This window comes from Seriola dumerili, unplaced genomic scaffold, assembly GCF_002260705.1.
Source record: "Seriola dumerili isolate Sdu_G_001 unplaced genomic scaffold, Sdu_1.0 BDQW01000044.1, whole genome shotgun sequence".
Lineage (NCBI taxonomy): Eukaryota > Metazoa > Chordata > Actinopteri > Carangiformes > Carangidae > Seriola > Seriola dumerili.
The window spans coordinates 3,826,770-3,848,989 of record NW_019174299.1 but is presented as its reverse complement, the minus strand read 5'-3'; the positions used below and the strand labels follow the sequence as shown (position 1 = coordinate 3,848,989).

Below are 22,220 nucleotides of genomic sequence, written 5' to 3'. Positions count from 1 at the left end.
CAGCACACATACTGCAGCATGCACAAACAATTCAACCTTAGTTTCATCAGTCCACAAAACATTTTCCCAGTAGTGTTGTGGAGTGTCAAGCTGCTCTTTGGCAAACATCGGGTGCAGTGATGTTTTTATTTGGAGGGCAGCAGCTTCCTCTGTGCTCCTCGCAACCACGCAACCGCGCAACCACGGAACCACGCAACCAAGATTTGTGTACGACAGACAGAGATGTTAAGCAGCTGCAATGATTCCTTTAAGGCTTTAGCTGTTACTCTGAGGTTCATTTTTACCTCACTAAACATCTGTATCGTGCCTTTGCAGTTATCTTAACTGGACGCCCACTTCTGTGGAGAGTAGCCACAGAACTAAATCATTCCATTTATAGTTTGTCTGACTGTGGACTGATGAGTATCTAAACTCTGTGAGTAACTTTGTAATTAACAATTCTTGATCATAAGTGATCTGAGATTTATTGTGAGGCCTGGCTCACATCAGCAGACACTACTTGTGAATAAGAGGAAACTCAAAATGTTTGAGTGTTTTTGATTAAGTCAAAGTATCTCTCACCCACACTCCAATCTGGTTTCATTGGTTGGACTCCAAGTTTTCTATCTCCTGACTCCATTGAGCTTTTGTTGATGTCATTAGCTGAGGGGCTCACTTACTTTTTCAAGCCTACCCTGTGAATGTTTGAATGGTTCATTTAATATGGACAAGAACAATGTTATTAGTTAAAACAGATTTGTCTGTACAGTTTGTTCATAACTGTAACTGATCTGATTATATTTTAAGGCAAATTTATACACACATTCAAGGTTTATTGCTTTCTTAATACTTCTTGAGTATACTCTGACCCATAAATATAGATAAAAATCTTTGTGGATATAATTTTGATGTATGCATTGCATGTTAATGTGATATATAAAGGGCCCACAGAGACCCCAATAACAGTACAACCATCTGACAGAATAGACCCACGGTGGCACTCAACTCCGGCATAGAGGTTTGCTCTGGCTGTCTCATTAAAATCCTCCAACTCTAATTCCCTTTCAAATACCACCTCTATCTAAATAAACATGACCGAATACACTTACTCATACTCCACAGGCTTGCCAACCACAGGCGAGCAGAGAGATTTCACAGAGCCGGCTGGTTGTGTTTGGCCAAGCGTTATTCTAGAAAGGTTTGTGGATGGTAACAAAATGTCTAAAGCTAAACAACCACACTGATGCTCTTTGGGCTCATACCACAGCCAATCCATAAAGATGCCTGACATTTAAGACATTTAAACAAAAAAAAAAGATGATTGATTCCAGTCAATTTTCTTTTATACCCAGTTCATAAAGTACAAAGCTTTATAAGTTTTAAAACAGCCACGAATGACCTGAAACTATGGCGATAGCTACAGAAATGTGAGTCCCAAGTTTCCTCAGAAGTGAAATAAATTTTGACTCTTAACACTAAAGGCTGACTTACATTTGGCCCAGATATACTGTGCAAAGAATAGGCCATGTTTTACACTGAGGATCTTTGTATTCACGACCAGTATGCAAACTGCCTGTGGGCTTTTACCTCAGAGAGAGAAGAGATGATCTACATGAATGAATGAAATATCTTAAGACCCGCATGTTTACACATACATACCAAGGAAATGTCAATCAGATGCAAAATGCAGCAGTTGAGCCCTGAAAGAAATGTCAAAAAGCTAGCCTGACTCTGTGATGTGTGTATGGGCCCAGCACCGTTTGATCAATAGCTCACCTGAAATGAATATGTGATCATGCGCTCTGTCTCAAAGCGGACATGCACTCCAAACCTGACGAGAAAATAGACGCAACCCAGACAGGCCTCATTTCAACAATCTATTAAATACCGACCCAGTTTGACGAGTGTGGCCTGACCATCCCACCTAACAACTCCTCAGTAAGTCAAATTAACATTTTTGTTGCTTTCCGTTTGTGCAATTTAAAAGTCAAAGTTGAGACTAGGTAACTTCAGTGATCCCTGTTTCTCTTGGTCTTCACATCACTTCTAGTTTTCATCATTACAGATTACAGAACGCAGACTGTAGCTCATTACACCATGGTTACAGAGGATATTGGTTTTTTTCAGAAAACTTCACAGCTTTGGCAGAGAAACCTCATCACTGCTCGACATTAATAGCTGTCAAGCAAGCTTCAGTTTATAGCTCCTGAAATAAGAAAAGTCAGTGTCAGTGGTGAAGCTAGTGCTGAAACAACTATAGTATTAATTATTTTTTATTAATCCTCAATTGTTTCAATAATTAATTGCTTCATGTGTTTATGAAGCAGGAGCTCAAACTGGGTCCGACTTCTCAAAAGTGAGTATTTACTGCTTTTCTCTCTTTTATATTATTGTCAACTGATTACCTCTGGTTTTGAAATGAACAAAACAAAAAAGCTTTTTGAAGACGTCACCTTCAAAAAGACTGATTACTTGCAGTAGTAATTTCTCACTTTTATCTTTCTTTTACATTTTATACACTAAATGGTTAATTTACCTATCAAAAAAGTATAATTAATGAAAATAATCATTACCTGCAGCCAAAGTCAGAGATCCACAATTGTGATGAATCAGATCTTTTAGAACAAGTTCTCTCTCAAGTTCATGATCACCACTCTCATAGTGTTGTTTTAGACCAGCTGTTTTCAAAACTACTCTCATTCTAGAAACCCACTGTACGTGACATTTTTAGCACCAAACTGCTAAGCTGCTAACACGTGAACACAGTGGAGCATTTAGCAGCTAAAGAGCCAGATATTTCCTTCAGAGGTTGGTGGGGACCAAACCAGGGCTAAAAGAAAATTGAATATTGGACTTGCAGCCACCAGGAGATATGTAAATAGGCAACTATTGGCTGATAAGTTTGCCATGACAACATAACAGGTGATATTAAGTTGTTCATGCTGTGCTCACCACTTGTTTCCACTGCCTCCATGTGGCCTGTTATTGCAGAATAATCGCTTCTTTCTGCTCTAATGTTATCATGATAGAATGATCAGCACAGCACTACTCTACTAAACATGGTTGTTGTTTTGCAGTCTATACTTTCTGTGTCCAATATTCACGCTGCTCAGAGGTATGGTACTGCGTTTTGACCACAGGAAATGAGGTATGACCTGGAGTTTGTAACAAGCCCATCAACAGTTTGAATAAGCAGGATGGGACCCGACCTTCATGCCCTTCCTGTCATCTCCGTCCCGAGTCATTTTGCCCTCGTGTGACTCCGCCAGTCTCAAGTGGTCAGTTAAGACGGGGACAGATGACAATAGACAATCCAACCAGTGATGCCACCGACGCCTGATGGGTCGACCCCAGCGATGTCTGAGCATCGTGACACCGGGTGGTTTGTTGGTTAAAAAAGCAAAAGAAGGATACTGCTGCCAGACAGGAAGGTGGGAAACTAAAAATACAAGAGCAGGGAAAATAGAATGCAGAAAAATGAAGAGCTGACAAGACACAGAGGGGGGAGAGGCTGGATGAAGGATAGGTCAATGTACAACGGGCTGATGAAATAGAGCGAGAAAGACAGAGGAAGAAAGAAGTGGAACAGCAGCTCAAACAAGAGTCAAGAAACAGAGGAACAAGAAAATGAGACAAATTAAGTAGAGGGCAAGGCAGAGAGGAACACAATGAGATGGGGATAGCCCAAAAATAAAAAAAAACTGTCAGTCCCCATTCTCCCCTTGAAAGAGGAGAGAATTAAGGTGGAAGAAGACAGGCTCGTTCCTCTCTGTCTCGCCACTCCTAAAACCTGCACAGACTTAAAAAGACCAATATGTAGAAAGGAACAAAACGCCAGGGGGTTACATCAAGCGCTTGACTACGTTCAAAAAGAGCCACAGAGGAAGAATAACTGACACAATTAAGAGCATAACTGTCATCACAGCCAATCAACCCAGTGCTGCCCACACACGGGCACAGAGCAATAGCCCAATCATGACGAGGGATGAAGGGCTGCTAATTCCCCCAAGCAATTCAGCACTGACTGCTAACAGTGAATACCAGATACCTTAAAGGCTTAAAGGCTCGTAGGCTCGACAGCATCGTAATGCAACAGAAACAAGAGACACATGTACCAAAATCATTCCATCACAACACTTTCCTGCCTCATTTGCATCCTGAGAGGAAAGCTGACATTTAAATATAATCCTGCTGACATGCAAACTAAGTGCAGCCAATTCCATAACGCACATGCGCATCAGAAAACAGAATGATGTGTGAATCTGAAACCAATCACAGGTGAACACATACTCTCACTCAATAAAATACAGACCAAATTTAATAATGACTTCTCAAGCCCCTTCACTGTGACATTTCCTCTTCTATTTCTCCATCTTTTACAGCTAACATTCATTTCTCTTTTCCCCCCACTACCGCCTGCCCACCCTCACTCAGTTTTTCATTCTAAATCCACTTCTCTGCCTCCATCTTTTCCCCTCTCCATCCAAAACAACAGCCATTGCAGAAAGAGGGCCATCAATCTTCTTCAATGAGACCAGAGTGCGAGAGAGTGCCAAGGCTACAGCAGATTACTATCTCTCCTTACCTCCACTCAACACGGATAACATATAGGAGGAGAGGATGGGCAGACGGAGAGGGAGGGAGGGTGGAGAGCAAGTCAAAGAAACAATCTTAGATAGCAGACGGACGCAATAGATCTTAAAAGCCTAAAACAAACTTCCACCCCTGTCAACAGTGGAGGCTTGTCAAGTAAAGAAGCACAGCAGCTGAATTTAAAATGACTAATCCTAACTGGCAACTTCAAACCTGACCCTTGATTTATTTTTCCACACAAAGTTCTGCTGATGGAAAGATGGGCTACACTTGAGCTCACATCTCCTGTAAGCAGCTGGCTTTGGTGGAGGATTGTAATCAGTCATCAGTCATTATTATATATTTTTTTATAATCAACAAATCTATTATTTTTATTAATCTATTGATTGATTTATTCTATCTTTCTATCATTGATCATCTTGATCTGTAAAATATCAAAAAAAAAAATATATATATATATTGAAAAAGTTCCCACCAGCTCACAAAGTCTAAGGTGACCAAAAATGTTTTGCTTGATAAAAAACTTTATGGATTAATCGACTATCAATAATGTTGCTACTTCATTTTTGTATTGTTATCATTGTGTTTGCAGTCCAGTGTTTCTGCTCTTACAGAAACACTGTTGTTGTTGGTGAGGTGTGGTGAAGTATGGCAATGCACCCATCACTTGTGGTTCGTTTCATAGGTTATTTAACTACTGTTCCTGCATTGGCAAGTTTACACACATTAGTCAACTATAACTGATTACACGACCAAATGTTGGACGGACTTCAGGAACAGTTTCATCATGTCAACAATGTTACCAGCAAGCATTCATTTCCAGCAGTCACTGTGGATGCAGCAGTCCAAGTTTAATAGAGTGACTTTGTCATGTGATTTTGCAAAGGCATCACAAATAACGAAAGTGTCAGAAGAGTGAATGATGAACGAAAGGATGTTTTGCTGCCTTTTACCTTTACTAGTTAACCATTGCTAGGTAGAAAAAAATCATTTAATTCACTGTGCTGCTCAGAGGCTAACGGCAGCTAACGACAACTTTTCAGGTGGAATGTTTTTTTTGTGTTACTCAATGTATGAACAGGGTAATATGACTGAGAGTAAATATGAAAATGAATAGCTTTGAACCAGAACCTACAATATTTGGATAAAGAAGCTCGTGAGAAATAAAGTGTGCCAAATTGAATTGGCTACACCAGTTATTTCAACATGCCAAACTGCATAGACATAAGTATTGGCTCAGCCTCGGTAACAGGAGATACCCAATATTAAAGGACTCGGATCGTGATCAGGGCCAAAAACACTTGATCAGGAACCTAGTTACAGCATTAATGTTAAAAAGCTACATTTGATATAATCTGCATGTTTGACATTTTAACAGCTAAGCGTCTGTCAGCTCTGGCTAAAAATGAGAAGCTTAAAAAGGGTGAAAAGAGACAGGGGTTTACTGAGAGACTGATGTTAGCATCAGAGCTTAGTCAATCTGGGTGTTTTGCTAAATGGGAACTGGATCCAGAATAGATCCCAACTTTACTGACTGTTTCAGGACGAACATGTATGTGCATGAATGTAAAGGAGATGGGGAACATGATGGAGCAGCTGATGTTTATTTACTTGAAAAAAGACAACCTAAGCAAACAGTTGGTATAGTGCATATGTGAATGTGTGTGAAAGTGTTATCCTAAATTTACAGTTTCATGATATTTAAAAACTTTCACACTAAAAGTGTGTGAGCACGAGTGTGACGAAGCATTGACACTCACAAAGGTGGAAAAGCCACAGCTGTGACCGTGCGGCCGAGAGGGGTTTTTAACGAGCCGCCTCACTGCCTTGTGTGTTACAGTGGCAATAATCCACACACACACACACACACATACACACATACACACATACACACACACACACACACACACACACACACACACACACACACACACACACACACACACACACACACACACCATGTATCACCAGCAAATCCAAGGCCAAGTGTGTAATTCTGAGGAAAGCCCGTGAGAGAAAGAGATGGGATACATGGGAGAGTGTGGAGGAGAGATTTTGCATAGAAAATTCTCCTATTAGCAGCTAACACAAGTATGGTGGAGCAAAGGCTCTGTGATCTCCTATTACTTATACAACATAGTCTTCTCAAGCAATGTGCATCGTGTTTAATCCAAGGACACAACAAGACCACCAAGCCAGCTCTGACAGCTACTTCCACAATTGAACATGATAGGGCTAATCGCTATGCAGCTTTCTCACTGAGGAGAACCTTCATGGGGGAGTTTTGTCAGGCATAATAAGCTCTCCTTGCATTGTCACAGCTCTGTTGAGGAGGAAGGTTAAACTTAGAGCTGTCCATAAAGCTGTCTGGCTGGAGATCAGTGCAGTGTGGCTTCTGTTGGGCCTCTGGGTGACAAAATGACAAAGAGGAGGAGGTGGAGGAGGAGGCAGCAATGGGGCTCAGACCGCCCCTAAAGACTTTGACACTAACATAATCACTGATAATTGATTCGGCTGGTGAGGAAGGTGTTACATTAAAGGATGAAAACGACAGTGGTGGTGGCAGCACGGCGCTGAGGTTTAATGGGAGCTGATGGGGCCGACACTGCCTGTCACACGCCATCTAATCACACATGAAGAGAAGATTCTGAAGACGTACACATATCATCAAATCACTATCAGCCCCAGACCCATTCAGCATCCTCTAAGGGGCTTTGATCAGCAGAGGACCAAGAAAAGCGAGGGGGCACACGGGGCCAAGGACAGCAGAGAGACGGAGTGTGAAGACGTAAAGATAGAAAAAGAAGACAGACGTCCTTCACTGTTGCAGGATAGCCCTGAGACATCCGATGGGACAGAAACAGCAGGGCTTGAATTTCAGTGCACGAATACTGGTATTCTGCATAATTTCATCAGTTCCAGCAAATCTAACACTTATAATGGGGGAAATCACAAACACATTTACATCAAAGTCTAAGAATGTTCAGCCAACCTTTGCACCGGTGCAGAATGCGGGACGACACACCGGAAGAGCTACATCAGACGGACAGACTTCCACCCTCATCAACACACTCGGCGAGCTGTCTCTCCTTCTCTCTGCAAGGCTACAAACCCCCTCTGCTGTTGAATTTGAAGATGGACCGATGGCTCAAACTTAAATCTACATCCTCTATAATGGAATCTGGTTAGAAAAAAATAGAACCTGAAAGGACCATTGCAAACAGCCATGCCGCTGATGTCAGCGTTAATAACGTTAATCCTCAGGATCCTCAGACATGTAAAGGTAACGTTACAAAGGTGAGGCAGCAGTCCAAAGACAACCTTCAGGCTAACTCAAAACATATCCATGGCTCAAACTTAACAACAGTGAAATGAGCTGCTTGATTTGTAAAAAGTACATCGCTGTTCCTTTTACCAGCTGATGTTACAAAACGTCAACTTGAAGTCATTCATAACTTCACAGAGTAACACAAACCTCACCAATATGATGCTCATTTCAAAGCTTGGCCAAGAGGAGCTTGAGTTTTTTTGTTACTACATGGAAAGACATGAGGCGGAGGAAACAGAGTGCAAGGACAGAACACAGCATGGAGACAAGGTCAAGTCAAGGAGAGCAACAAAATGCAGTCTGAGGTAAGAATAGGACAACGTGAGACATGTAATTATGACATGTCTGCGAATATTCGCATATGCATTCGCATATTCTGTATAACCTGGGCCATAACCTTGTCCAATACAATAATAATAATTTAGCATGAATTCTACCAGTATGTGATTTAATTCAAAATTCATTTATACCTTATACTGGGTTCTGAGATGCTCCAGCCTTTGTTTAATTTGGCGAATGCAGTTTTCAGATGCAAAGACTGGACTCAGTGATGCACTGAAATAAAGCTGAAATGATTATTATTATTTACAAGATGAACAATTGACTAAGTCATTTATCAAGCAATATTGTCAAAGATTACCTAGTCGCATCTTCTTAAATGTTCAGATTTGCTGGTTTTCTCTGTTTATATCACTGAATATTGAATATCTTTGGGTTTTGGGCTGTTGACAAAACAAGACAACTGAAAGCGTCTCCTTGGGGGAAATTACTGTTTTCTCGTATGCAGATTGATTGATAATGAAAATAATCATGGTGAACTAGCAAATGGCAATGAATAACATCATTAGATGAAAAAACAGAAGCAAAGGAGACAGCCAAGATTCACAAGATTTCTTGGAACAACTTACCTGCAAAGCACATTGAAAAAATGTGCACAAGTGTACCTGTGCACCAGAAAACTGGTGCTGTTTTAAGGCAATGAGTGGTCAAACCAAATATTGATTTGATTCAGGTTTTTTCATTTTAACTCTTTTAACTTTAACTTTGCATGAAGTAAATGATAAATAAATGAAATAAAATCTTTTCCTGCTATTTTTTTTTTTAAATCCCCACTTTACTTTTAGTGCCTGAAACTTTTGCACATTGTTATATACAGTATACACATATTTTAGTGAAAATGTTGCAGCCTGTACAACATGTTCAGAAGTTAATCTATTTGTTATTATCTGTTTATCTGCGTCATCCTTGAAATAATCAAATGGAGTATATCTCTCTCTCAAATTAAATCGAAGGCAACTGGACTTGTATTTGTCTGTGGTCTCTCTAGTCCGCACTAGTCCGTCAGACTAGTGCGGACTAGAGAGACCAATACATGATGAACTGATGAAGCCGCTTGGATAAGAGGCGAAACGTCTTCCACAGACAAATACAAGTCCAGTTGCCTTCGATTTAATTTGAGAGAGAGATAACTATGACCTGGACGAATGAGAACATTCACAGACAAATGGAGTATAGTGTAGCGGAAATCTGAAACAAGTTGTCTTTGAAGTTTATCAAAACCTTTGCAAAGGGACCGCTGCTGTACAGAAACAGAGGGGGTGATATTTTCACACTAGAGCGCTCTCTTCTGACCATGCCCTGCCAAAAAAGAAAAAAAAACTCCATACAAAGTAACAGCTAGGCAGCATCAGGTGCTGTCTCATCCTTGGGAAACAGCAGGAGAGGCTGCATACCAAAGTTATCAGGAAGGACGGAGGTAAGTTTCTACTGTAGAGAACATTCAAGTTTTTAAAAGAGTGGTTTACAGAGATATTTCTGAGGGTTAAATGTGAATAATTTCTTTTCTACTGGTGAGTACATTAATTGATAAGAATGTAGGCAGGCATATTTAAGGATTTGAATGAATAAAAACTACTACTACTACAAAAACATTCAAGTTAATGTTGTCAGTACTGCATTCACTCATTTACATGTTACATAAACATTTCCATTACAATAGCAGTCAGCAAATACTGCAGTTACAATTCAGCTGATGCCCTTCTCATTAGCTTTTAAAGAAATGACTAACATTATCCTACAATAATCGGCCAGCTGTTTATTATTGTAAATTGCCATTCTGTGGGAGAACACTTAAAGGTCTACGCTAATAAATCTGAGGTGCTTCTCATTTTTCAGAGGAAATAAATACATTTTAACCTGTCTCACCTGTGCTTTCAGCAAATCCCTGTTTCCTAACATGGCATAACATGGAGCGCCAATTGTAGTCACCCGCACAGCTTTGTTATTAACGTGTAATGGAGACACATGAGGTAAGTCTACTAGCGGTGACTGGGGTGTGCCTATCTGCTGAGTGAACTGATGAAGACGGAGGGTTCCCTGTAGCCTTACAGTCAGAGCGCTGATAAATTGGCCAGCCTCCACCCTCTCCCCTACTGCAGAAAGGATGTGTGTGTGCATGAGAATCAGCATGGACGCCTGCTAGACTGGAACTGACAATATTAAGTGGCAGTGCGACCGATTTCATGAACACAGGGAGGCAGAGAGCACCGAGGAGCAGGAAGGCCTCTATTATGTCACAGAATAGCAGACATAAAAGGAGGAAGTCGAACTATGTGTCCTCCTCTGCAGCACCAACAGGCTCACCTTTCCCAAATTAAAGGTTGCCGAGCACAAGCAGCATGAAACAGACAGACAAATACACATTTCCACCTTGTGCCGAAGACATAAACACACATCGGCTCATGTTGAAAATGGCTGGTGGGAGATCAAAGATTTTAGAGAACCAGAGGAGCTCCTTCAGGTAGACTACGGGGGTCGGATATGTTACAGAGGAGCAAGGGAGGAAAGGGAGAGGTTGAGAGGGAAAAAAGGCAAATAAGAAGGGGGAAGAGGAGCAGCGAAAGCCGCAGGCTTAAGACAGTGGGGAGAAAAAAGGAAGACTGGGATGATGACGAGTAAGTGAGAAAATGCAAATGAGAGGCTGCTGAGCAAAAGAGGAAAGAGAGGAGAGAGAATGTGAGAGATTACTATAGGAACTGCTGAAAGAGAATCTGAAGAGCAGAACAAAGCTGACAGCGAAAAAAAGTGTGGCGAGAAGGGGGATCGAGAGCACAGGAGGAAATGGCAACACATGAGACACGATGAGCACACATCATGCAGCCTTTCCGTTCTAAAATGAGCCGTGTGCTTTCACATGTCCTTCACAACGTAGTGCTGACGGCTCCAGACATCACAGCACAATATGTTCAAAGAAAGAGGAATGCAGGAGCTACAGAAAATGAAAAGATGAAGAAAGGTAGCAAGAAGGAGAGTGAGGTATAATAAAGAGGATGGAGATGGTCCCCAGAGAGGTGGCCCATGGCATCTGTTTGTCACGAGCCAAGACCACAGGGAGGAGGAGGAGGAGGAGGAAGAGGAGTGTAGGCTGCAGCTCCTCTTCTCAGTCTTGTGCTCCCTGGCTGTCCTCCATAGAAGCTGGAGGCTAGACTTAAGCACTGCCAGCAGCCACCAGGGAGAGAGGGGAGGCCTTGGGAAAGGGTCATCCACAATCACCAACAAAACAAAACTCAGGGACGCACATCTGCATCATTAGCGGAGGAGCCCAGAGTCTCCTGATGTCTCCTCACTGCAAAACAGATCCCTCAGAAATGTGGCCACCACAGTCCCTGTGCACACAAACACCCTCTACACAATCGCCATACAGCGATGTCAGCCTCCTCTTCATGAATATTCATCTGCCTCATTAGCACTCAAGTGGGGAAACACAGCATATTGCATGAGACTCCCGTTACTTGGAGAGAGAATGAGAGTTGAGAGAGGAGCGGAAAGGCGAAGAAGAGATGGGACACATGGTGACTGTAGAGGAAGCAAAGGGGAAGAGAAACAGAGTAAGAGGCAAAGCCTTCTTTTCATTGCCAGTAAACTTTTTTTTGTGTCTCAAGAGTGAAGAGGGAAAATTTCCCATATTGTTCCGGGAGCTGATACCCTCCTGTCGCTTTTCCTTACGAAACCAGACAAGGGCAGTATGAGAGCAGCGTCAGCAGCAGGGACAGCATAGCGGGAGCACAGACTGGGAATTATAGACCATTTTACCCTGCAAAAGCTCCAGCAATAAAAGCTTAAAAACAGCTGCAATTTCTCTGCTTAAAGTCTGGCTGTTCACAATAACTGTTGAACTGTAGGGGATATGTGTGAATACACCTCAACACAAGCTGGAGCTGTACACATTCATGCAACCCTCACCTTTGTTCAGTAACAAAACACACCGGCACGTACAAATGTACAAAGCCAGACTGCCTAGTACACAGACACTTAGTCTGTCAGTCCACTCAGTCAGACTGTTTCTCTCTGAGCCACTTGCCAACAGGCACATGCGGACAGATACTACCACACATAGAGAGAGGATTATTTTCTCTTTATGTTGTAATGCCAGTGAATCTCTTAACAGGAACTGCCAACAGGGGAAATCTCCCATCCTGCAGCTGTGTCCTCAGAGAGACTCTGGAAACTGTAGAAACAGCAGACTCTATTTCTTTGACTTTTTCTGTGTGGCTTTGGTGACAGAAACAGTTGGCCAGTCAGGGAGGAGGAGATGAGGTAAAGTTGGGCAATGCCACCAGAGTCATTCTGGTCCTTTAAAGGGCACTAGCAAAACCCACAGTTCCATAATTGGACCAGGTCTCAGGAAATCAATACTGCTGCTTACATGAGGGGCCTCCACCAAAGCTTTTTCATATTCCAGCTCCTACACATGGTTTCTAACCAAAAAAATCCCTTCAATTTCAGAACAGTATGAACTATCGATTTCACAGCCACGATTCATACTCTTCCTCCGCCTCCATCTGTCCCCTCTGTTGCCAGTCCCCTACCCTTGACACATAACTTCTTTTCCACTCTACATTAAAGGGAAACAGGAGTGTTTCTGTTCAGGGTGTGGAGTGGTCCTTATCCTTAAACTTCATAAATTGATACCAATCAAACCACTTACAAGTGGCTTCCCATGTCTTTATTTCAACAAGTCCTCCAATCCATACAAGCATGTCGGCTGTTTGTTCCTACCCTCAAATACGACCCAGAGGACCGTTTCTTAATATAGTGCCCCATACTGGTGGCAGGAGCAACAAGTCCTCCAACCCTCTGGTACGACCCATAGGAGTGTCTCCTGAAATAGCACCCCAACAGCGGCATGCGTACCGGACTTCGGTTGTCATGGTTACCGTAATAAACATACAACTGTACCGAGAGCGGTGTACCGAAAGTTCCCGTGCTTACTATAATAACGCTAATCGCTTGGTTATGTTTAGGCACAAAAACTACTTAGGGTTAGGAAAAGATCAAGATTTGAGTTAAAATAAGTACTTCCTCAACATCAAACGATCTTTGTTGTCATGGCTACAATAAGCTACAGCAATGCCTTCAATGTAATTCTTCATATAGCAGACAAATATTCAAAACTGACAGAGGAGCTATACTTACTACTCTTTTTAGATGCATTTCAAAACTTTCACTGTTGTTTAACATTGTCTATTCTTTCCTTTTACCTGTTTTCAGTTAGCGCTGCATTTCTTGCACTGAAGGCTTAAATAGTTTAAAGTTTGTAATTATTATTTAGAGCTGCAACTAACAAGTTTTGGCTGGACCAAAACAGCAGGACCAGCCCTATAATCTCGAATGTCCCTGACTGACTGGCTGACTGACCATATTCCCACCACTGATCAGCCGAGTGCCTTGGAGTTTCTGGTGCAAACAGGTTCTATTAGTGGGGTGTTTACAGCCTGCAGCGTTGCCAACTGAACGCATTGTAGATTCTAGATTCAGAGACTTTTTTTCAAACAGATAAACCTGGTACATGACTGGACCGTGTACGGATGTCAACTGGGAGCTTAAGGTTACACCTCTTATTACAGGCAGTCTACCGAGCTGCTCTGGTTTCCTGGCTGCTTGGGAACTGCTGGGAAGCAGAGGAGCACTTCCAACACACTAAGCCTCACCTCTATTATGGCAAAGAAACTACTTTCATTACATGTACAATTGTCCATAAAGGAGGCAGATGAATATTTAAACATAAGACAAACCAGGAAGAGAGAGGGTGAGAGAGAGAAAGAAGTAAGACATCGGTAACTACTAAAGAAACTAGCAGATCTGAATAGCATGTAAACAACAGAAACACCAGCAACTAGAAATCACACAATATGCTTATTACGGCACAGCAACAAAAGCCCTGTTAAGAAATAAAGGGATTCTGCCAACTCAAGCGATAGAGGGCTTTTAATTTGAGTGTTGAGTTTGTATTAAAACATAATGCAGTAACTTTAACATGGCAAATTAGAACAACTGCAAACAAAAACTAACGTACTACAATATCGCTATGGCCAATTATACATATCAAACAGAGGGAGCTCCCTCTAATACAAGCCTGCCTAAATAAAAGTCGGTTAGATTCTGGAGTTGAGGTAAATAAAGGCTAAACTGTTGGGGGTGCCAGATGCTAGGCTGTGGTCTATGTGAGAGACAAAATAAGAAAGATATTTTGTCTCTTATAACTTTCTCTCTGATTGATCATTTTACAGTAATTAGAGCTAAAATCACTGTCTTCATTTTAATGTTTGAGGATTTTGTCAGATGACGATGTGGTTGTAAAATCAGGATTTGACCATGAGTGGTACAGCCTTTGGCATTTTTGCTTTAAAATTGACCTGAGCAATTTACCAATTATCTGACTTTTTGCAGTTATTTATTGTCAATCAACTAGTCAATTAACTGTTGGAACATGTATTATTCATAATTGTTTATTATCAATTGGAAATCATTATCATTATTATTATTATTATGACTGGAATGGTACATGATTAACTCAAGAAGCCACACTGTCTGCAAATGAAACAAACTTTGAAGGAAATGTTTCACAAATTGAAATTTATAACATGCATGCAACCACTATTCATATATGTGAGTAATTAAGTTCTGTTAGATACAAATCTAGGGTGTTATTGTTATTTTCTTCTCATTAAACATCTAAATTCCAGTTACTGGCTTCATGGCACACTGTAGTTTTCATCAATGTCCTCAACACACACCCTGGGGATGACAGAACATTCCTACTGCTTTCATTTTAAGTGAAAATTATATCCTTCTCAAATGCCAAATCAAATGATATTTCAGCCACAACAGAGCTGGATCTGGTAATCAAACCATTTGGATGGGTCACCGTTTTCCAGGCTTAAATGCCAAATAATATCTGCAAAACTGGATCTGACTTTTGGGCAGTGACACTTTTAACCAACTGTGTTGTCACTAATTCATATTCAGATGGCTTCCCTGGGTCACAAGTTGTGCTGAGCAGCCTGGCAGAGACCAGGGACCTGACCAGTTCAAATCACAGGACCAAACTCAGCATGCATGCATGATTTAAATACATCTAAATGGCAGATGGCAAGAGAACTGGCTTGTGTCTGGCTCCAAGACAGAAGCAGTGATGTAGGGGAAGCAGAGGATGAGACTGTGTGCTAGAGTGAGAAATGGCTTGGCTTGTCTTTAAGATTACTTTTCCTCTTAAAACATTCACTTCATCTGTGTCACTCCTGCTCCCAACTTGTTATTGGAAAATAGCTCCGTGCAGGAACGTTGGAAAACCATTCGATGCCGGCACTGTCTGCATCAGTCACACGCTGACACGCACATACACACAGAAAATACATTTCATCCTCCATATCCGAAACAGCCAATAGCACTGGCAGGCATTTGCGACCCCAATCCATATTTCAATTTCCCTCCTCTCATGCAAACTAATTCAATACTTGTTGCCTTCCCTCACAAGCGATCAGCAATGTGAGAAATGAGCTTCTTCTTGTGCTGCATCTATAAAAGGCCCAATCAGAAACATTTTTGAGCAGGCCTCCGCCTATATCAATTATGTTTTACTAGGCCTGCACACAGGCAGATCCTTGGAAGTAATGTTTGAGGATGAAAAATATGTAATACAAAGCACAGATCCTTTTTCTCCACATTTTCTGTACTCAGAATCCATTTAGCCCACATTAGCTACATTTAAAACTATATTTTACATCACATACTGTCGCATAGTGCTCATATCAAGAGCTTAACTACTCATGGTTTTAAAACAGTTAAGTAAGTATTAAGCTAACAGTGAGATGTAAGTCGAATAAGTAGTTCAAATATGATTTACTCTAATTTGAGATTTGACCCTGAAAGTGGGATTCAGCTTAAAACAAATATCACATATCAGTTTTTTTTTCAACAACATTCATCAGTGCAGTTTTGTGAACTTGTAATAGTCTCTCACAAAGCCAGAGACAGAAATGCCAAAGCTGTAGGCTGTGATGCCATCGGCCAACACTTTCTGGAATCAATCCACCAACACAGCTCAGGAGACAGACTGGCCACAGTGACAACCAGCCAAGTTTTGGGGGAATTTACGTATATACGGTTAATCAGGCTCATCAGTGGGGAAAAACTCAGTTAGAGATTCTACAATGGATTTCTGACGAGTGAACCATTTCCAAACACTTTCAGCTCACCAACTTGCATTTGATATATTAACTGCTGTAGCATTTTCCACTCTGACACCACAGAAGAGACTCACATATCTTGACATCTCCCCCCTGTGGCACCATCAACAAAGAAATTTCCCAGTAGCACAGAGAGAAATAAGAAAATGAGTGTAAACAGATACAGCACATAGCTAGCTGGGTGGAGCAGAGTCAAATTGAGAAATGGTGCAGTGCAGAAGTATTTTGTTTGTTAAAATTCTCCATACTCCATATTATTGATCCTTGCATTCTGTCCATATTCACTCTTAAAGTACAAACCAACATACCCATACTCATGACTGACAACACCTAGTTAAACACAGGAGTCTGGCTGCACTTTTCCTCACAACTCTTTGCCCATGTAAAAGGAGCAGCAAGCAGGTAATAGCGACAAATATAGGGGCTTAAACAGCGACAGCTTTACGATGCCTGAGTGGCCACTATGACTCCATTCCTGTCAGATTGTATTAGCTTGGCCTCCACCGTGTGTTTCGATTGGCTCTTGGCCTATTCCCAGCAGTTACAGAAGCACCTCCCGTAAATAAACCAAATGGCTGCATCTTGTAGTGTATGAAGGGGGGGGGGGGCTCTGGGCAGCTGGGCACTTGTGTGTAAAGAACATCTGACAGAGTGGTTGAATAGTTTAATATACAGCAGCGAGCTGAATGGACACAGTTGACTAGAGGGAGAGCTCGGCACACATCAGTGTAAGAGTTTAAATTTGACTAGTGTTTAAGAAGAATACAAGCAGCCAGGCGAGGAAAGCACTGTTAAATCAAGACAAGTGGTTTCATTCCACTCCACCCACACACACACACACACACACACACACACACACACACATACACACATACACACACACACACATACACACACACACACACACACACACACACACACACACACACACACACACACACACACACACACTCCTATAAACAAAAGAAAAAGTGTGTCTGTCTGCCAGCTGCCAGGTGCAAGTCTAAGGAAAGGCCACCTGTCTAATAACCGTTTTTGATGCATACAGCTCAGCAATATGAGACTGAGCATCTGGCCTGTCCCCTCCAAACTGATCTTGTTAACAGCACGAGTATCGTTGTTCCTCATATAGAAATTATGTGGGTTCTTCACCTAAATAGGTTTTTCCTCACCAAAAAACATAATTTTGTTTTGATTAATTCAACCAATTAGGGCTTGAGATTGCAATGCAGTTTTTACCACCAACTCTCCACTGCGAGATGTCCGTTGGATGTTTTTATATGGAGCACACAGGATTTATTGCTTGTTGTCCGCCAAAAACCAGGGGTGATTTGAACTACTTTAAAACCAAGTCACTTGTTCTTTGTAAACCTAATACCCCTAGAGTAAAACACAGTGGATTTGTAAATTCTAGTAACAATTATTAAAAATGCAATGCTTGACATGCTGCAGCTAAATTAGTTTTTTTTTTATGGCTTTGAAATGGCCTTTGAAAAACAGTGGAAAATAATACATTTCCTTGCACAGATAAAAAATACTGGACTTTAGCTAAGCATGCTGAAAGAAGAAACGCTGGCAGGGCTGCTCGCACAATGAAACGACAATCAGCTAAATGTTACTTTGAATTATGAAGAGCAAAATTATATAAAAATACAGAAAAAAGTATTTCCCACTAATCATCAATATCACAATGTTGGAATAAGTGGTACATGTTACTTGCATATGGCTGCCACAAGCCTTTATATGCATTTGATTGGATTTGTATTTGTTCCTTTTTCACAGTGGAAAAAAAAAGCACATGTGTAATTAATAAAATCAACAATGGCTCTGCTCTGTGCTCACTGAGCCATGCTAAACGGTAGCATCTATAGAGCTTTATATAAGGGTCACTGAATGGTGTGCATAGCTAGTACTGTACAACCTCCCACAGTAACTCAAACTCTTCCAGCACACCTGACCCTTACACCTAGCCTTGAGGGTGGTGGGCACCCATTTCATTATTGTGGTCAGATTTTGTTTGTTCAGCTTTGACCTGGAGGTTCAGCCATTACAAACAGTGTTGTCTCTATTGTTATTATTATTGTTATTATCATAGTGGTCATCATCCATTTTGTACTGTTTGAAATTTTGCAGTATTTACAGTCTGTGATCTTTATTATTTACGGCAGATAGTGATATCACATCCTGTTTTGCACAGGACTCAGGGTAATTGTTGTTGAACTGTAGGAAACTGTGACTTAGCGATGACAGCTGTAGCAGAACAAAGTTTGCATAATGAACTCAAATCCTACTTGGAAACAGCACAAAGTCATTTTGTTTTGCAGATGGGGCTGTGACTTAATAAAACTTTCAGACCAATATGAGTCATAAACTTGTATGTCAAGAATGCATCTTTACCAGCAGCTAGGTAAAGAATGTGTTTGACAGTAAAATGAGAAAAATGTAAAGCCAGCCAACAAGTTATCTTTGAGATTCAAATATTTTCAACCATAGACTGTTTTGAATCAAACAAGACTCCCATTCAGTGCATTTCTGAACTCCCACATGCCTCCCTGCTCATGCATACAACTCCAGCACAACTGAGTAGAAAAACACTGTGGGACAAACCAACTGAATTTTTGGCATGTATTTGAGCAGGACTTATACAACCACAAACACAAATTAATAAGTAAACACTCTATTATTATTTCTACTATTCCAACAACTTCCTCCTCATTACTTTGAGAATCGTTTTTATTTGCCCTTTCAGGTGACCAGCTAATTTGTTTTGTGAAACACTGTTATATATTCTGTGGCTTATTCCACCAATTTACAGTTGACTCATTTGTGAACTGGTCATTTTAATTCTATACTTTGCTTAGACATTTCACATCTCACGACCTCATATTTTGTCAACTCATTTGTTTTCAGATTTTTTTTTAAATGCTTTCAATTGGGGCTGCAAAAAATTATTATTTTTATTCATGATTAATGATCATTTTCAGATTAGTTTCTGAATTAATCAATAAAAAGTTTTGTCAATACAATGTCAACCAAATAGTGGAAAATCCATCCATCCATCATCTATACCACTTATCATTTGAGGGTCACTGGAGGTTGGAGCTATCCCAGCTGACACTGGGCGAGGGTGGGGTACATTCAGGGCTGACATATAGAGACAAACAAGCTTTCTACAGACAATTTAGCTCTAACCTGCATCTCTTTGGACTGTGAGAGGAGGCCGCAGTACCCGGAGGAAACCCACGCAGGCATGAGGAGAACATGCAAACTCCACACAGAAAGGCCGGCAGGTTCAAACTCAGAAGCTTCTTGCTGTGAGGCGACAGCTGTGCTAACCACTGTACCACCGCGCCGCCCTATAGTGGAAAATACCTGTTACAATTTGCCCGAGTCAAAGGTGACGTCTTCAAATGTCAAGTGTCCATTTCAAAGAGTATTTTCAAATTTTCAGCATCCTCCATAAGAGAGTGATCTTTTTCAGTTTGACTGAACAACCTCTTTGATTAACCCACGCATTTTATGTTATGGCTTATTCCATTTATTCTAATTAGCCCATTTTTAGGTATCTGAAAAAACAAAGTCTTCTAATCAAACCAATTTTAGCTTTTCTCTTTTTAAAACATATGCTTCCTCACACCCTACTTTATGAAATAAAGTGTGCATATACTCTACCCAAATCCCAGTCTGTGTTTTCCCCATGAGGATTTTCTGACACAGTCTGCTATTGTTCATACCCACCAGTCTGTTTCCTAATCTACCCGCCCAAACAGCACTGTGTACTCCCATCCTCCCATGTCTCCTGTTGCAGCTGTGGTTGGAGTGAGTATGTCTTATACAGAACTGCAACAATTACTCAATTAATCAATTGGATGATAGGCAGAAAATAAGTCTGGAACACTTTTGATCATTTAAGTCCCTTATCAGTCAAAAACATCACCTGTTTTGTGGTTCCAGCTTCTTCTATGTGATGATTTGCTGCTTTTCTCTCTTTAACATCATAAATTAAATATATTTAGGTGCTTGGACCGGTTGACTGGACAAAACCAGACATTTACAGTTGAGTGTGAATGTTCTTTCTTTACATTGAAGACAGGGGAAAGGGAAGAAAATTTCTTAACATCACTTAAAAGCTTTTTCTGGAGCTTCTATTTACATCTTACAGTCTTCATCAGGGAACTTCATTTAAGGGGTTTTGTGCCTCTCTGACAGCATATAGACTTAACGATTAATCAAGAAAGCAGTCTGCAAATTAATTATAATGAAGATTATCTTCAGTTGCAGCCCTAGTCTTTTATGTGTATTATGTAATTGTGACTTAAATCAGATATTGATCCTGATGACTGAGTCACTGTTCTTTCTCTGCTTAAATAAATAACCCACTTCATCAGTCTGTCTGTGGCTTAAGTCCACTTCATGACCACTTCATTTCCAACGATGTAGCAGAGGTGACATTAGGACTTCACTCTGCATTGCAGTAGCCTTCCTGCTGGACTCCACTCTCTCTGCTCAGCTGCTGTCTGGCATGGTGCAACCTGCAGCTGTCCTGCACTGCGCATGGAGAAGCAACAGAGGGGGGAAACTATTGTGGTGGTCACTATTTGGCAGGATACTCAGGCTGAGCCGGGGGATATAGCACAACATGTCTTCTTATAGTGGGCTCGTTATTTTGCATGTCCCTGTGGAAATTTAACCACTGATCATTTTTGCCGTGACGTCCACATCCAACCAGCAGACCTCAGTAGGACACATAAAATGACAAAAAAAACAGCCGAAAAGTCGCCCTTACATCTTCGACTCCTCAAATATGAAACCTGAGCCGTTACTAACCTGCTAACATTAGCCAGCTAGCGGCTAATATTGAAGCTCTGTAAAAGTGCTGCCAGCGTTAAAGCACGCCCAAACTTTAAACGTACGTTAATACGGGAGGTATATTATAATATACAAGCAATAAATACGGGAAGAGCTAAATTTATAGCGTTAAAACTCACCTTTGTTTCGCAGTTCCACAAAAGGGATGAAGGATTTTTGACAAGAGCTGTCACAGCACTTCCGGGTGAGACTGTGACGTGTACAGACGCGTAATAAGCATTTGGCCATGCTGGGATTGTTTTGGTTTTGGACTCTGAATGTCTCACTGGAAAAACAAATAAATTTGTGACTTAAATTGCCACTCGTCTCTACCAGGACACTCCCTGTCACTGATATTCCGACTGTGGTTAGTCTATATTTGTGTAGTTTAAGATTACTTGTTCAAGAGGTGATTAAGATGGGACAATTGATCCCCAGGAGGAAAATGTAGCAGGAAATACACCAGAGAGCAGTGGTATTGGTGGTATTCAGTTCCTTTGCCAAAGTAGCAATGTTACACTATAAAAATACTCTCTACTTTATACACTAACTTTTATATTGTAAAAGTTCTCTGTTTTGTAAAAGTCCATAAAAGTATTAAAAGTATTAGTTATGTAGCAGTATGGCCCCTGTCAAAGATATAGACTATTATAAAATTGATTGATTTATTGGATTTTTATTATTTATGCAGTATTGTCTAAAAAGCTGTTGTCTATTGTCTATTGTTGTTGCTGATGGAGGTGAAGCTAAGTTTATACACAGTAAATATTAATGTACTGTCCTGATGATCATCATATATACTGTTACCATTGAATGAGGCTACCACACAGACCAAGGGGCCCAAGGGTTCAAGGATCCCTGAGGTCAGAGCCTCTGTTTGAAGTGACTGTTGCCATTTCACTTTGGAAATTCACAGAGCTCAGTTAAAAGTAGAGATCATGTTT

General features: G+C 40.9%; 1 protein-coding gene across 2 annotated transcripts in view; it reads right to left on the bottom strand.

Moving 5' to 3' along the window:
* Positions 1-21,481, bottom strand: part of LOC111217752 (speckle-type POZ protein-like) — a 90,448-nt gene extending 68,967 nt beyond the window's left edge. Inside the window, exon 1 of one of the 2 annotated variants that reach the window (XM_022739734.1) lies at positions 21,417-21,481. The gene's annotated coding sequence lies outside the window, so the exon portion shown is untranslated. Of the gene's footprint in view, positions 1-19,620; positions 19,725-21,416 lie in introns of those variants that run through there. The other variant, XM_022739735.1, reaches the window with a different exon arrangement.
* Between the last annotated feature and the right edge of the window lie 739 nt (positions 21,482-22,220).